At 35.0% G+C, this 15880-nt stretch overlaps 1 protein-coding gene and 1 pseudogene across 5 annotated transcripts in view; one reads left to right on the top strand and one right to left on the bottom strand.

Annotated features, from left to right (window-relative positions):
- Positions 1-15880, top strand: part of AGBL4 (AGBL carboxypeptidase 4) — a 1452665-nt gene that overhangs the window by 139312 nt on the left and 1297473 nt on the right. The gene's annotated exons all lie outside the window — the stretch shown is intronic.
- Positions 9523-10642, bottom strand: LOC306655410 (abl interactor 1-like; annotated as a pseudogene). Its single transcript has one exon. The product of its transcript is annotated as an abl interactor 1-like (transcript).

Genomic DNA, 15880 nt, shown 5'->3' with positions numbered 1-15880 from the left:
TATTCTGCCTCAGGAAATAGAGATGTCTGAGTAGAGAGAGATGAGGAAATGGAGAGTCAATGGAGAAGTGAGGACACATACAATGTTACTAAATGTGACACAGAGACTTGAAGTGAGCGCATGTCATTGGAAAAATAGTATTGATTGACTTACTCTGTATAGGGTTGCCACAAATCTTCAATTTGTAATAGATGCATTATCTGCAAAATGCAATAAAATCAAGCACAACACAAAGAGATATATTTATAATGAAAATCTAAAAAAGATCTAAAAAAGATTCTGTTAGAGAATCAGAATAAAGTACACAAGACATTTCTCTCATATGAGTGGCAATGTATAACATTAGATGTTAATAGATTATAATATAGATGTGTGAAGTTATCGTGTGCAATAACACAAACCAAAAAGACAAATGCTTAAGAAATTTACACTTAGGAAATGAGAACAAGCTTTTAAAAAATGAGTCATAGGCAATCTGTGTGTGTGTGTATACCTTTAATTGTACTTTTATATATCATATATATATATATATGAAGGTAGAATATATATATATATATATATTTTATATATCATATATATATGAAGGTAGAATTATTGCAAAATTAAATTCTGATCAGTTTCACTTTTAAACATTTAGGTATATTTTACATATAATTGAGGTACAATTTGCATATAATAAAGTGTTTCTTGTTAAGCATGCAGTTTAATGAGGTTTGGCAAATATATACACCCATGCAACCTCCACCAATATCAAGACATATAACATTTCCATCACCAAAAAAGTTCCTTTGTGCCTGTTCTTAACAGTTTTCCCTTCTTTTATGGTTAACTTTTTTTTGGTGTAATTTATCTAAGAAATCTTTGGTTATGCCAAGGTCATAAAGATTCTTCTTTGCTTCAAGTTTTGTAGTTTTAGCAGTAGACCTATGACCAATTTTAGGGTAATTTTTGTGTAAGGTGTGAAGTAAAGGATGATTCATTTTTTTTCCCCAAAATGATGTTCAGTTCTTCTAGTACTATTTGTAAAAACCATTCTTTCCAGAAAAAATTACCATTATAGCTTTGTTGGAACTTGACAATATGTATGTGGATATATTTCTGGGTTCCCTATTCTTAACCACTGATTTGTCTATCCTGATTATCTCTACTATACTTGCCTTGATTACTGTAGCTGTAAACTAAGTCTTGATATAATGTAAGTTCTCCAGATTTTTCATTTTTGAAATTGACTATTTTAAATCCTTTGAGTTTGCATATAAATTATAGAATCAACTTTTTGATTATTTCAAAAACCTGTTGAGACTTTGGGTTTGCATGTAATCAGAGATTGATTTGGAAAGTTGTTGTCTTAACAGCAGTAAATTTTCTAATCTATGAACATGATATATCTTATTTCATTAAGGGCACTTTTTAATAGGAGAATGGTTTATTATAAAAGAGTGTACATAAAGTTTAGACAACAGGTTATATACAAATTAAGAGAACATTCCCCTTGAAAAAAGAGAAGTAGAAGGTAGCTAGCTGATTGCTAATGATACTTTGTTTGAAATTAACAATGGCAAAATGTATATGAAACAGTCACAGTTGGTAGTAATAATGGTATTTAATTTTCAGAAATAATTTTTTGCATTAGTCTCACCAGTAACTATGATGTTAAATCTATAATGTCCAGTACATATCTATAATTTGAAATTCAAATTACAGTGTCCTCAAAACACAGAAAACCCACATTGAGTGCTCTACTTTAATATCCTAAGCAACATAGAATTATACATAAGAAAACATTGCTTAATTTAAGGTGTTTCCTTAAATTAAGAGGAGAAACACAAAGTGCATGTGTTGCATTTTAATAGAAATCTGTTGTTTAAGTGTATCTCTGTTCACTAGTCAATATATGATCCATCTTCTTTCCTAATTATTTTATTTTAAAATCTAATGTTCCTAGTGCCAGATAATAGATTAAGTAGTGCCTATTCACAAATTAATTGCATCCACTTTTACAGTGTGTAAGATACTTATAATTTCCTTTCAATGAACCAGTGTACTAGAACAATCCACTGTAAAACTGAAGGACTATTATGGCAATCCTTAAGACTGTTAATAACAGAAGAATGTACACACTTTTAGCACATTTTCTTAGATACAAAATTTACTTTAAAAAAGTAATTCGGTAGATTGACTTGTAAATAACCATTTCAGATTTTAAATCTTCAAAAATCTATCACATTGCTATTAGGGCAAATTGAGATAAGGCTAAAAAATTTTTCCAAATTAAAACCATAATTACATTATATTTCCCCTTCTCCCCACGGATGAATCAAACAACGTTACCCTATGTAAATGTATGATTACACAAATGGTATGCCTTTACTCCATAAACAGAGAAACAACATGTATCCCATTTGTTTACAATGAAAATAAATTAAAAAAAAAAAAGAAAGAAATAAGAGCCAGAATCCTAGAACAGCCTGGAAGGCCCTGATCCAAACAAACAAACAAACAAACAAACAAAGAACAACAAAAAAGGAACAGTATAGAATTAAAAAAAAAATCATAATTACGCACTAAATCAGTTATGTATGTTTTTAAAAACAAACCAGGGAAGGAAAGGACAAAAACCTGTGGTTCATTTATGTATTTATGAATGGAAAAAATTTATAATACAAATTCACTCATTTAAAGACTTAGGTACACATTGCATTACACATTACCCTTTTTTGTTTTGTTTCACATGTAGACCTTAGAAATTTACCTAGAATGTGTATACCAGGTAGTACACAAATTGGACGCATCTTGGAATTTTAACTTTTGTTTCAATACATAAATTTTTATGCATGCTTTAAACTATTTCTAAATGAGAATTTAAACAAAAATTATGACTAGCACTAGCATTTAAATTTTCTAATTTTAATATTAGTCTGATATAGTATTAGTAACTGTGCTGCACTGAAACACGTAATGGTATAATCTGAATAATGATTTGTTAAATATACCTTGATTCCTCAAAATATATAGGCTGCTTATAAAATTAACAATGTATAAGTACATAAGCATAATTATTTAAAATCAGATTTTTGTAAAAATTGCTATTTAAATACAAAACGGCCTCAAAGATTTATACTTACAGGTAGACTTTCAAATATACCTATAAAACAGCATGTTCTGAAAATATGTGCACATTTAAAATATTAAGACAATTCTGTTAACCATAACAGTCCCACAGTATGACTGAATAATAAGATCGTACTCTGAAAGCAAAAAAAAAAAAAAAGGGAAGAAATGAAATAATTAATTGGCATAGTACATGATTGATGTGCATGATTGATTCAACATAGTTTCCAGGGAAGAGACCAGTCACTCATTCACTCAATTGTAGGCTTCATACCAGGCACCATCATTCTTCTTCTTTTTTTTCATTTCTTTGTTTTTTTTTTTTTTTTTTTTTTAAACAAATGGAATACATGTTGTTTCTCTGTTTGTACATGGAGTAAAGGCATACCATTTGTGCATTCATAAAATTACTAGGGTAATGTTGTTTGATTCATTCTGTTATTTTTTCCTCCCCCCCCACCCCTCCCTCCCCTCTTTTCCCTCTGTACAGTCCTTCCTTCCTATATTCTTGCCCCCCTCCATTAAGTATCCTCATCTGCTTATTAGTGAGATCATTCGTCCTTTGATTTTGTGAGATTGGCTTATCTCACTTAGCATGATATTCTCCAACTTCATCCATTTGCCTGCAAATGCCATGATTTTATCATTCTTTATGGCTGAGTAATATTCCATTGTATATATATACCACAGTTTTTTTATGCACTCATCAATTGAAGGACATCTAGGTTGGTTCAACAATCTGGCTATGGTGAATTAAGCAGCTATGAACATTGATGTGGCTATATCTCTGTAGTATGCTGATTTTAAGTCCTTTGGGTATAGGCCAAGGAGTGGGATAGCTGGGTCAAATGGTGGTTCCATTCCAAGCTTTCTGAGGAATCTCCATACTGCTTTCCAGAGTGGCTGCACTAATTTGCAACCCCACCAGCAATGTATGAGTGTACCTTTTTCCCCACATCCTCGCCAACACCTATTATTGCTTGTGTTCTTGATAATCGCCATTCTAATTGGGGTGAGATGGAATCTTAGGGTAGTTTTGATTTGCATTTCTCTTATTACTAAAGATGGTGAACATTTTTTCATATACCTGTTGATTGCTTGTAGATCTTCTTCTGTAAAGTGTCTGTTCATTTCCTTAGCCCATTTGTTGATTAGATTATTTGCATTCTTGGTGTAGAGCTTTTTGAGTTCTTTATATATTCTGGAAATTAGTGCTCTATCTGAAGTATGATTGGGAAAGATTTTCTCCCACTCTGTAGGCTCTCTCTTCTCATTGCTGATAGTTTTCTTTGCTGAGAGAAAGCTTTTTAGTTTGAATCTATCCCAGTTATTGAGTCTTGCTTTTATTTCTTGAGCTATGGGAGTCCTGTTAAGGAAGTCTGATCCTAAGACGACATGTTGAAGATTTGGACCTACTTTTTCTTCTATAAGATGAAGGGTCTCTAGTCTGATTCTGAGGTCCTTGATTCATTTTGAGTTAAGTTTTGTGCAGGGTGAGAGATAGGGTTTAATTTCATTCTGTTGCATATGGATTTCCAGTTTTGCCAGCACCATTTGTTGAAGAAGCTATCTTTTCTCCATTGCATATTTTTGGCCCCTTTGTCTAGTATGAGAAAATTGTATTTATTTGGGTTGGTGTCTGTGTCCTCTATTCTGTACCATCAATCTACCTGTCTATTTTGGTACCAATATCATGCTGTTTTTGTTACTATTGCTTTGTAGTAGAGTTGAAGATCTGGTATTGCAATACCCTCTGTTTCACTCTTCCTGCTAAGGATTGCTTTAGCTATTCTGGGTTTCTTATTCTTCCAGATGAATTTCATAATTGCTTGCTCTGTTTCTGTAAGGTACGTCATTGGGATTTTAATTGGATTGGCATTGAATCTGTATAGCACTTTTGGTAGTATGGCCATTTCGACAATATTAATTCTGTCTATCCAAGAACATGGGAGATCTTTCCATCTTCTAAGGTTTTCTTTAATTTCTTTTTTTAGTGTTGTATAGTTCTCATTGTAGAGGTCTTTCATCTCTTTTGTGAGATTGATTCTCAAGTATTTAATTTTTTTCAAGGCTATTGTGAATGGGGTAGTTTTCCTAACTTCTCTTTCTGAAGATTCATCACTTATATATAAAATGCATTGGATTTATGGGCATTGAACTTGTTACCTGCTACTTTACTGAATTCACTTATGAGTTCTAAAAGTTTTCTGGTGGAGTTTCTGAGTTCCTCTAAATATATAATCATGTCATCAGCAAACAGGGATAGTTTGCGTTCTTCTTTTCCTATTCCTTTTCCTTTAATTTCTTTGGTTTGTCTATTAGTTCTGGCTAGAGTTTCAAGGACGATGTTGAATAGAAGTGGTGAAAGAGGGCATTCCTGCCTTGTTCCAATTTTTAGGGGGAATGCTTTTTGTTTTTCACCATTTAGAATGATACTGGCCATGGGCTTAGTGTAGATGGCTTTTACAATGTTAAGGAATGTTCCCACTATCCCTATTTTCTCTAGTGTTTTGAGCATGAAGGGATGCTGTATTTTCTCGAATGCTTTTTCTGCATCTTTTGAAATAATCATGTGATTCTTAACTTTACGTCTGTTGATATGATGAATGACATTTATTGATTTCTGTATGTTGAACCAACCCTGCATCCCTGGGATAAAACCCACTTGATTGTGGTGCACTATCTTTTTAATATATTTTTGTATGCGGTTTGCTAAAATTTTGTTGAGAATTTTTACGTTGATGTTCATTAAGGATATTGGTCTGAAATTTTCTTTCCTCGATGTGTCTCTGTCTTGTTTAGGTATCAGGGTGATATTGGCTTCATAGAATGAGTTTGGGAGGGTTCCCCCCTCTTCAATTTCATGGAATACTTTGAGGAGTATTGGAATGAGCTCTTCTTTAAAGGTTTTGTAGAACTCAGCTGAGAACCGAACTGGTCCCGGAGTTTTCTTTGTTGGTAGGCTCTTGATGACCTCTTCTATTTCATTGCTTGAAATTGATTTATTTAAGTTGTGTGCATCCTCCTTGTTCAGTTTAGGTAATTCATATGTCTCTAGAAACTTGTTGATGTCTTCAAGATTTTCTGTTTTGTTGGAGTATAGATTTTCAAAATAGCTTCTAATTATGTTTTGTATTTCACTTGTGTCTGTCGTGATCTTTCCTTGTTCATTCCGAATTTTAGTAATTTGAGTTTTCTCCCTTTTCTCTTTGTTAGTGTGGCTAAGGGTTTATCAATTTTGTTCATTTTTTCGAAGAATCAACTCTTTATTTATTAATTTTTCTGATTGTTTCTTTTGTCTCAATTTCATTGATTTCAGCTCTGATTTTAACTATTTCCTGTCTTCTACTACTTCTGGTGTTGGTCTGCTCTTCTTTTTCTAGGGCTTTGAGCTGTAGTGGTAAGTTATTTATTTGTTGATTTCTACTTCTTTTGTTGAATGTGCCCCATGAAATAAATCTTCCTCTAAGTACTGCTTTCATAGTGTCCCAGAGATTTTGATATGATATGTCTTTGTTCTCATTTACTTCTAAGAATTTTTTTATTTTTCTCCTGATGTCTTCTGTTATCCATTCATCATATAATGATGTATTATTTAATCTCCAGGCATTGTAGAAGTTTCTGTGTTTTATTCTGTCATTTATTTCTAATTTCAATCCATTATGATCTGATAAAGTACAAGGTAGTATTCTTATCTTCTTGATTTGCTAACAGTAGCTTTGTGGCATAATATATGGTCTATTTTAGAGAAGGATCCATGTGCTGCTGAGAAGAAAGTGTATTCATTCTTTGTTGGATGGTATATTCTATATATGTCCATTAAGTCTATATTGTTGTTGTGTTATTGAGATCTATGGTTTCTTTATTTAATTTTTGTTTGGAAGATCTATCCAGTGGTGAGAGAGGTGTGTTAAAATTGCCTCGTATTATTTTGTTGTGGTCTATTTGATTTCTGGAATTGAGAAAGATTTGTTTGACATACATGGATGAGCCACGGTGTGGGGCATAGATATTTATGATTGTTATGTCTTGCTGATTTACGCTTCCCTTAAGCAGTATGTAATGTCCTTCTTTATCCCTTCTGACTAGTTTTGGCTTGAAGTCCACATTATCTGAAATGAGGATGGATACTCCAGCTTTTTTGCTGTGTCCGTGTGCATGGTATTTTTTTTTTCCCATCCTTTCATCTTTAGTCTGTGGGTACGTCTTTCTATGAGATGAGTCTCTTGCAGGCAGCATATTGTTGGATTTTTCTTTTTAATCCAATCTGCCAGTCTATGTCTTTTGATTGATGAGTCAGGCCATTAACATTCAGGGTTATTATTGTGATATGATTTGTATTCCCAGTCATTTTACTCATTTTTGTTTTTCGACATGATTTGGTTTCTCCTTTATTTGGCTATCCCTTTAGGCTATTTCCTCCCGTTGCTGATTTGCATCTTTGTTGTTCATCTTTTCCTCATGGAATATTTTGCTGAGAATGTTCTGTAATGCCAGCTTTCTTTTTGTAAATTCCTTTAGATTTTGTTTATCATGGAATGATCTTGTTTCATTGTCAAATCTGAATGTAAGTTTTGCTGGGTATAAGATTCTTGGTTGGCATCCGTTTTCTTTCAGGGCTTGGTAAATGTTGTCCAGGCCCTTCTAGCTTTTAGGGTGTGGATTGAAAAATCTGCTCATATTCTTATTGGTTCCCCCTGAGTGTAATTTGATTCTTTTCTCTCACAGCCTTTAAAATTCTGTCTTTATTTTGTATGTTAGGTATTTTAATATTAATGTGCCTTGGTGTGGATCTGTTTTAATTTTGTATATTTGGAGTCCTATAAGCCTCTTGTACCTGGTTTTCTGTTTCATTCTTCAGATTTGGGAAAATTTCTGATATTATTTCATTGAATAGATTGTTCATTCCTTTGGTTTGTTTCTCTAAGCCTTCCTCAATCCTAATAATTCTTAAATTTGGCCTTTTTTGATACCCCATAATTCTTGTATATTGTGTTCATGATTTCTTACCATCTTCTCTGTTTGATCAATTTTGTTTTCAAGATTAAATATGTTGTCTTCAATGTCTGAGGTTCTGTCTTCCAGGTGTTCTTTCCTATTGGTTATGCTTTCTATGGAGTTTTTAAGTTGGTTTGTATTTTCCTTCATTTCAAGGATTTTTGTTTGATTTTTTGTTCAGTATCTCTTATTCTTTATTTAATTGTTCTTTTGCTTCCCATCTTTGCTCTTTTAACTATTGTTTGGTGTGATCATTTAATGCCTGCATTTGCTCTTTCGTCTCTTCCTTCAATGCCTGCATTTGCTTTTTCATCTCCTCCTTGCTTCCCTGATTGTTTTAATTATGTGTCTTCTGAACTCCCTTTCTGACATTTCTTCTGCTGTGCTGTCATTGGGTTTTATTGATATAGTATGTAGGTTTGTTTGGGACATTTTCTTCCCTTGTTTTCTCATATTGGTCAGATATCAGTGGGTCTCTGAGATATTGCAGATTTCTTCTATTGGCTTATAGTGTCCCTGTAGATTTCCAGTATATCACCTACCAGCCTTCAGTATCCTGACATCTTGGAGTAACTTGATAATGCAGTGCTTCTGAAGAAAGCTGCTTCTAGTCCGCTACTGGGTCCAGGGCTGAGTGCTGGTTCTGGGTGGAAATCCTCTCACTGGGCAGGCCTGCTCCGAGAAGCTGACTGTTGAGAGGGCCTGCTGCCACTGCTGGAGGGAGCCAGGATGCTCGGGAAAGCCTTTCGCTGTCCTGCCCTGGTCCTAGAAGCCACCTGCGGACCTGGGCCACTGCTGGGTCTGGGCCTTGGGGTTGGTGTGTGCAGTAAAGCTCTCACTGGGCGGGTCTGCTCCTAGAAAGTGGCTGTGCATCGTGCCTGCTGCTGGAGGGAGCAGGGCTGCTTGGGGAAGTCTCTCGCTGCCCTGCCCTGCTCCGAGAAGCTGCCCCTGTCTGGGCCTGACACCCAGGCCTAGCTTCACCTGGTGGGAGAGACTCACCCTGTGGCCATCTGTTGGTCTGAGTCTCCCAATACCTCCACTTCTTGAATCCTGAGTTCTGGAGCAATGGAAGATGTAGTCACCTTCTAGTTCGGCATCTTGGATCCCCCCATTATTCTTCTTTATTCCATAAATGATTGGTCTCTCCATCGATGACAGCTCATCATCCTTATCTTTTGCATAATCATATACTGCAACAACTTTCTCAAGACAAACAGGTTCTCTGTCTACATACGGATCAGTATATATATATATATATATATATATATATATATTTTTTTTTTTTTTTTTTTTTTTTTTTTTTTTTTTTTTTTTTTTTTTTGCGTGCTGTGGATCAAACCCAGGGACTTGTGCTTACAAGGCAAGCACTCTACCGACTGAGCTACCTCCCCAGCCCCCGGATCACTATATTGAACTACTGCAACTTCCTCATCTTCATAGTCCTTAGGAGGAGGTGAGAGTGGGTTAGAGAACCATCGAACATGGGCATGTCATCAGGTGGCATTGATGATGGTCGAGTTGAACTATCAGCAATTTAATTTTGAGAATAAAGTGGACTTCCATAACATGAGACTGAGCAGAGAAGTGAGCAATAACACAGGGAGTTTATCTGTATCTACCAGAAGATGCTGAAGAAGGGTAGAATTGTGTTGAGAAATTTACCTGGTCATTGTGCCATACTGGGAACCAGGAGCTGAGCTGGGGGCTGATCTAATAGTGTGTGGTGAAGGTGTAGGCACAGCAATGGAATGCCAATAATACTTGCTTCCACTCTTTTCTTGACTTCCACTTTCTCCACTGTTTCTACTGTGTATTCTTGGTCTCTGATTTAAAAAAGTTGTCCGGTCTGGACTATGCTGACTTCTAAGTCTTGTAGGACTGGTCATTTAGTCATTAGGAACTGTTGTGGTTTATCGGGTTCCAGGGTTTTATGGAGTATTCCTTTCCAAAATTCCCTGTCCTGACATGGGAGGACTTGGTGATTTTTAAGTACGAGGATTTGTTCTTGATAGTGTGCCAGTTCTTGCAGGGTGGTTGTTTCCATGCTTGACACCATGGCCCACATCATCCATGTAGTCCATAGATTTCCAAATATGTCTTATAGGGTACTCCATATTTGCAGTTGCTAGTGTTTTGTGTATTTTTTTATAATATTTATTTATTTTTTTTGTTTTGTGTGTTCTTGATGTATTCTTATTTTTAGTCTCCTTGAGCTGCTTTCTCTTTATGAATATCCATAGTCTGTGAGATAGAATTGATGGAAGACTATATTTTCTGAAGCTGAGAGGCCTGAATGTCCAGCAGTTGGAGGACATTGTTGGCCAATGCATTTATTTGATTCATTTGACAAGCAACACTGGTTGGAGATTGGATTGCATATGCTTTAGTTTCTTCTGAAGCCTTTTTCTTGTCTGTAGCCTGTGTGTAGTTGTTTTCACAGTAGTTCACCATTTGGGTCAGGTTCTGGCAACTCTGTCAGTGCCCTCTTGCCAGTTGCAATCTCCTTCGCTAGTAACATCTGCAGCTCTGCCATTTAGCAACCCTCTTATCACTTCCCTTCTCATTTAAGAGACAGAGTCAACAAGATCCACTAAGGTCCAAGCACCTCATAGCCCAGATGTAAACCCTATATTAGGTATTCTTTAATGTCTGTCAGCAGTGCCTTTTTTTTCTCTATACAGTTTTTATATAACTTGCTAAACTTAAGATTGTGTATTTTAATGTTTTTTGATGCTCCTGGACATGATACTGTGTTGCAACTTTCAGTTTCCAAGTGTTCATGTCTAGTATCTATCTGCTATCTTACATTTTCTCTGACTGTTGCCACTTGAATGTTTCCCAGCACTTCATGCATTTAAGAAACTTGCTTAGTGTACAACTTTTAGGTCATTTGTTGCCTAGCTTTGTGAAGTTTCACTCTATGTGACTTAATACTCAAAGATTCAGGAAGTTATTATACAGGTTTTTTTTTTTTTTTTTTTTTTTTGCTTTCCTCCCTATTCTTCAGTGTTCTGACCCTCAAATATAAGTTTCCTGTCTCATTAAAGTCTTTTTTCTGTTTCCTCAACTCAGAGAAACCAATATATTCAACTTGAGAACTCTGTTTTTTTGCACTATCTTCCACAAAGGGCCACTATTTTAAAAGCTGGGGCTATTTTCAGCCTTCCTTCATTTCATACCTTTGTTCATGCATCATGGTTTCGCACTGTCATACAAGTCTGAAAGGAATTATTTTTATATATAATTGCCTGTTTTCAAGTAGTTAATGAAAGAAGTATATGTCCAATCTTTATTATTTTTTCATGGCTAATAGAAGCTGTCTTAGCAACTGCCTCCTTCGCCACTCTCCCTGAAAGGACCTTTGGGACATTCTTGGAATAATTTGCATATCATTATTGCAGACCTAACCCTCTACACACTCAGTATGCATTCTGGCAGATGAGATAAAAGTCCGAATAACTTGACTTAGGGAGTTAAGGGTTCAAACTTTTGATGACATTATAGTTAGTTCCCTTTTCTTAACTGCATATTCTGGCAACCAGTGGTTTTTAAAAAATCTTTAAATCTTGCCTTTTCAAAAATATTATATAAATAGGTTATAATAGTTATAACCTTTAATGGCAAACTTCTTTCACTTCATGTAATACACTTGAGATTTCTTCATATTGTCATAGGTATTAGCAATTTGCTCATTTTTACTGCTGGTTACTATTCTTTTGTATGGAAGTACCATCAACTGCTACTACATTCATCAGTTGAAACCATTTGGATTGTTTCCAGGTTTTGGTCATTATGAATAAAGCTCCTATAAATAGTCATATGCAGATTATTATGTCTCTCATGTAAATACCTAGGAGTGGAATACTAGGTTATATATTTAACTTTATAATAAAACATCAAATTATTTTTAAAAGTTGCTATGCCATTTTGCATTTCTACTCAGATTATATAAAAGTTTCAAATGCCTTGCATTATTTTTTATTTTATTTTTTTTTATTTTTACAGACTGCATTTTGATTCATTATAGACAAATTGGGGTACAACTTTTCATTTCTATGGTTGTACATGATGTGGATTCACATCATTTGTGTACATACATGTACATAGGGAAACCATGTCTGTCTCAGTTCACTCTCTTTTCTTCCCTTACCCCCTCCCCACCTCATTCCCTCTACACAATCCAAAGTGCCTCATTCCTTCTACACATTCCAAAGCTCCATTCTTCTCTTACCCTCTTCCCCCGCCGGACTCATTATGTATCATCATCCACTTATCAGAGAAAACATTCAGGCTTTGTTTTTTTGGGATCGACTTATTTTACTTAGCATGATATTCTCCAACTCCATCCATTTACCTGCAAATGTCATAATTTTATTCTTCTTTATGACTGAATAATATTCCATTGTGTATATACACCACAGTTTCTTTTTCTATTCATCTATTGAAGGTCATCTAGGTTGGTTCCACAATCTAGCTATTATGAATTGAGGTGCTATAAACATTGGTGTGACTGTGTTAATGTAGTATGCTGATTTTAAGTCATTTGGGTATAAACCAAGGAGTGGGATAACTGGGTCAAATCACGGGTCCATTCCAAGTTTTCTGAGGAATCTCCATACTGCTTTCCAGAGTGGCTGCACCAATTTGCAACTCCACCAGCAATGTAAAAGTGTGCCTTTTCCCTCACATCCACACTAGCACTTATTGCTTGTGTTCTTGATAATCGCCATTCTAATTGGAGTCAGATGAAATCTTAGGGTAGTTTTGATTTTCATTCCTCTAATTACTAGAGGTGTTGAATATTATCTTGTATGTGTTGTGTATCTTCTTCTGTGAAGTGCTGTCCCAGTTCCTTAGCCCATTTATTGATTGGGTTCTTTGTATTTTTGGTGTAAAGTATTTTAAGTTCTTTATAAATTTTGGAGCTTAGAGGTCTATCTGAAGTATATATGGAAAAGATTTTCTCCCACTCTGTAGGCTCTCTTTTCACATTCTTGACTGTTTCCTTAGCTGAGAAAAAACTTTTTAGTTTGAATCCATCCCATTTATTGATTCTTACTTTCATTTCTTGCATTCTGGGAGTCTTCTTAAGGAAGTCTGGTCCTAAGCTGACATGATGAAGATTTGGGCCTCCTTTTACTTCTATTAGGTGCAGGGTCTCTGGTCTAAATCCTAGGTCCCTGATCCATTTTGAGTTGAGTTTTGTGCAGGGTGAGAGATAGGAGTTTAATTTCATTTTGCTGCATATGGATTTCCAGTTTTGCCAGCCCGATTTGTTGAAGAGACCATCTTTTCTCCAATGTATGTTTATGGCACTTTTGTCTATATGAGATAGCCATGTTTATGTGGGTTTGTGTAGATGTTCTGAGATGGGTTTGCTGAGGGTGAGGACGAACGATGCCTCCCCTACTTAGTCTTACCCAGTGCGCTTACCCAGGCATCAGAGATCAAGCTCTGAAGGCACGGATCTAATTTTATTTAGGGTTGCACAGGACATATATAGGCACATTATCCAATCAGGTTAACATGCTTGTTAAAGTATAACAGAGTCAGCCTGTAGGTTAAGTATATGTCAGGGGTCCAGGTAGTGTAAACAACCAAGCATGCCTAAGCAATTCTGCCCAGCAACGGGTCTGAGACAAAGGACTGGGGGAATGGCAAACTCCTGCACACAGCATGAGGCAAGGCAATGCGGGAGAGCTTACATCACAGCTTTCTGTGATGCATGTCAGAAGAGGCCTCCCCTCAGTTCAAACTCAGCCTCTACAGCTACAAAGACCTTCAGTTCATGCCGAGTCTTTACCATTACCTCAGTTTCTCTGTTCAGACTGTTTGGCTTATTATGGTGTCAGTGAGTGCTGTCAGATAAGTTTGAGGAATGTTCCCTACAGGTTTGTCTCTGTGTCTTCTATTCTGTTCCAGTAGTCTTCATGCCTATTTTGGTGCCAATAGCATGCCATTTTTGTTACTATAGCTCTGAAGTATACTTTGGTCTGGTATTGTGATGACTCCTGCTTCACTTTTCTTGCTAAGGATTGCTTTGGCTATTTTGGGTCTCTCATTCTTCCAGATGAATTTCATGATTGCTTTCTCTATTTCTATGAGGAAAATCATTAGGATTTTAATTGGAATTGCATTGAGTCTGTATAGCACCTTTGGTAGTATGACCATTTTGACGATATTAATTCTGCCTATCCAAAAAACATGGGCGTTCTTTCCATCTTCTAAGGTTTTCTTTAATTTCTTTCTTTAGTGTTCTGTAGTTTTCATTGTAGAGGTTTTCCATCTGTTTGGTTAGATTTTTTCTCAAGTATATTTTTTGAGGCTATTGTGAATAGTTTTTTCTAATTTCTCTTTCATAGGATTCATCACTTATGAATAGAAATGCATTAGATTTATGAGTGTTGATTTTATATCCTGCTCCTTTGCTGAATACATTTATTAGTTCTATAAGTTTTCTGTTGGTGTTTTTGGATCCTCTAAATATAGAATCATATCATCCTTAAATAGTGATAGATTAAGTTCCTCTTTTCCTATTCGAATCCCTTTAATTTCTTTGGTATGTCTAGTCACTCTGGCTAGTGTTTCAAGGATGATGTTGAATAGAAGTGGTAAAAGAGGACTTCCCTGTCTTGTTCCAGTTTTTAGAGGGAATGCTTTCAGTGTTTCTCCATTTAGAATGATGTTGACCTTGAGCTTAGCACAGATAGCCTTTACAATGTTGAAGTATGTTTCTACTATCCCTATTTTTTTCTAGTGTTTTGAGCATGAATGGGCACTATATTTTATCAAATGATTTTCTGTGGCTTTGCATTATTATCGACCCTTTTTCCTTGATTTTAATTTTTCTAATAAGTATACAGTAATATTATATTTTGCTTTCAATTTGAATTTCCAAATTAACTGTTGATTCTTTTAATGAATTTATATGACACCCATATATATATTCTTTGGTGAAAAGGAGTCTGATAGAATATTTTGTGTATTTTAGATACAGTACTTTTTCATATGTGTGTTGTGAAATTATTTTCTGTCTCAATTTTTAATGTTGATAAGATGCAGTATAATTTTTTAATTTTGTGAGTTGTGATCTTTGTGTCTTATCTATGAAATCCTTGAAAAAATATATAATTTAAAGAAACTTCCCATTTATTACATGTTTTAGAATTTTGAGAGCTTTTTTATTGTTGTAAAATAAATAAAACATAAATTTACCATAGTTAAGTGTACAATTCGTGGTATGAAGTGTGTTCACAATTTTGTATAACCATAACTCATGTCCAATTCCAGAACTTTTTCATCATTCTTCATAAACTTTGTACCCAATCAAAGATAACTTTTCAACCTCTTCTCCCATTCCCTGGTGACCTCTATTCTACTTTATGAATTTAAAAATTCTAGGTAACTTCATTTATCTTTTTGTGTCTGGATTATTTCACTTAGAATAATGTTTTCAAGGTTCATCCATGTGGTAGCAGGTGAATAATATTTTGTTTTATGTACTTCTCACATTTTAAAAATTCTTTGTTTATGGACACGGGTTATTTCCATCTTTTGGCTATCATGAGTAATGTTGCTTTGGATACTAGAGTGCATTGTGTTTGAATCCTTGATTTTATTTCTCTTGGGTATATACCTAGCAGTGAAATCACATGGTAATTTTATGTTTAATTTATGAAGAACCACGGTGGCCACACCCTTTTTATATTCTAACCAGCAGTGCACAAGGGTTCCATTTTCTCCAGACCCTTACCAACACTTATTTTGTTCC

Source organism: Sciurus vulgaris, assembly GCF_902686455.1.
Source record: "Sciurus vulgaris genome assembly, chromosome: 1".
Lineage (NCBI taxonomy): Eukaryota > Metazoa > Chordata > Mammalia > Rodentia > Sciuridae > Sciurus > Sciurus vulgaris.
This window is presented reverse-complemented; position numbering and strand designations above follow the sequence as displayed.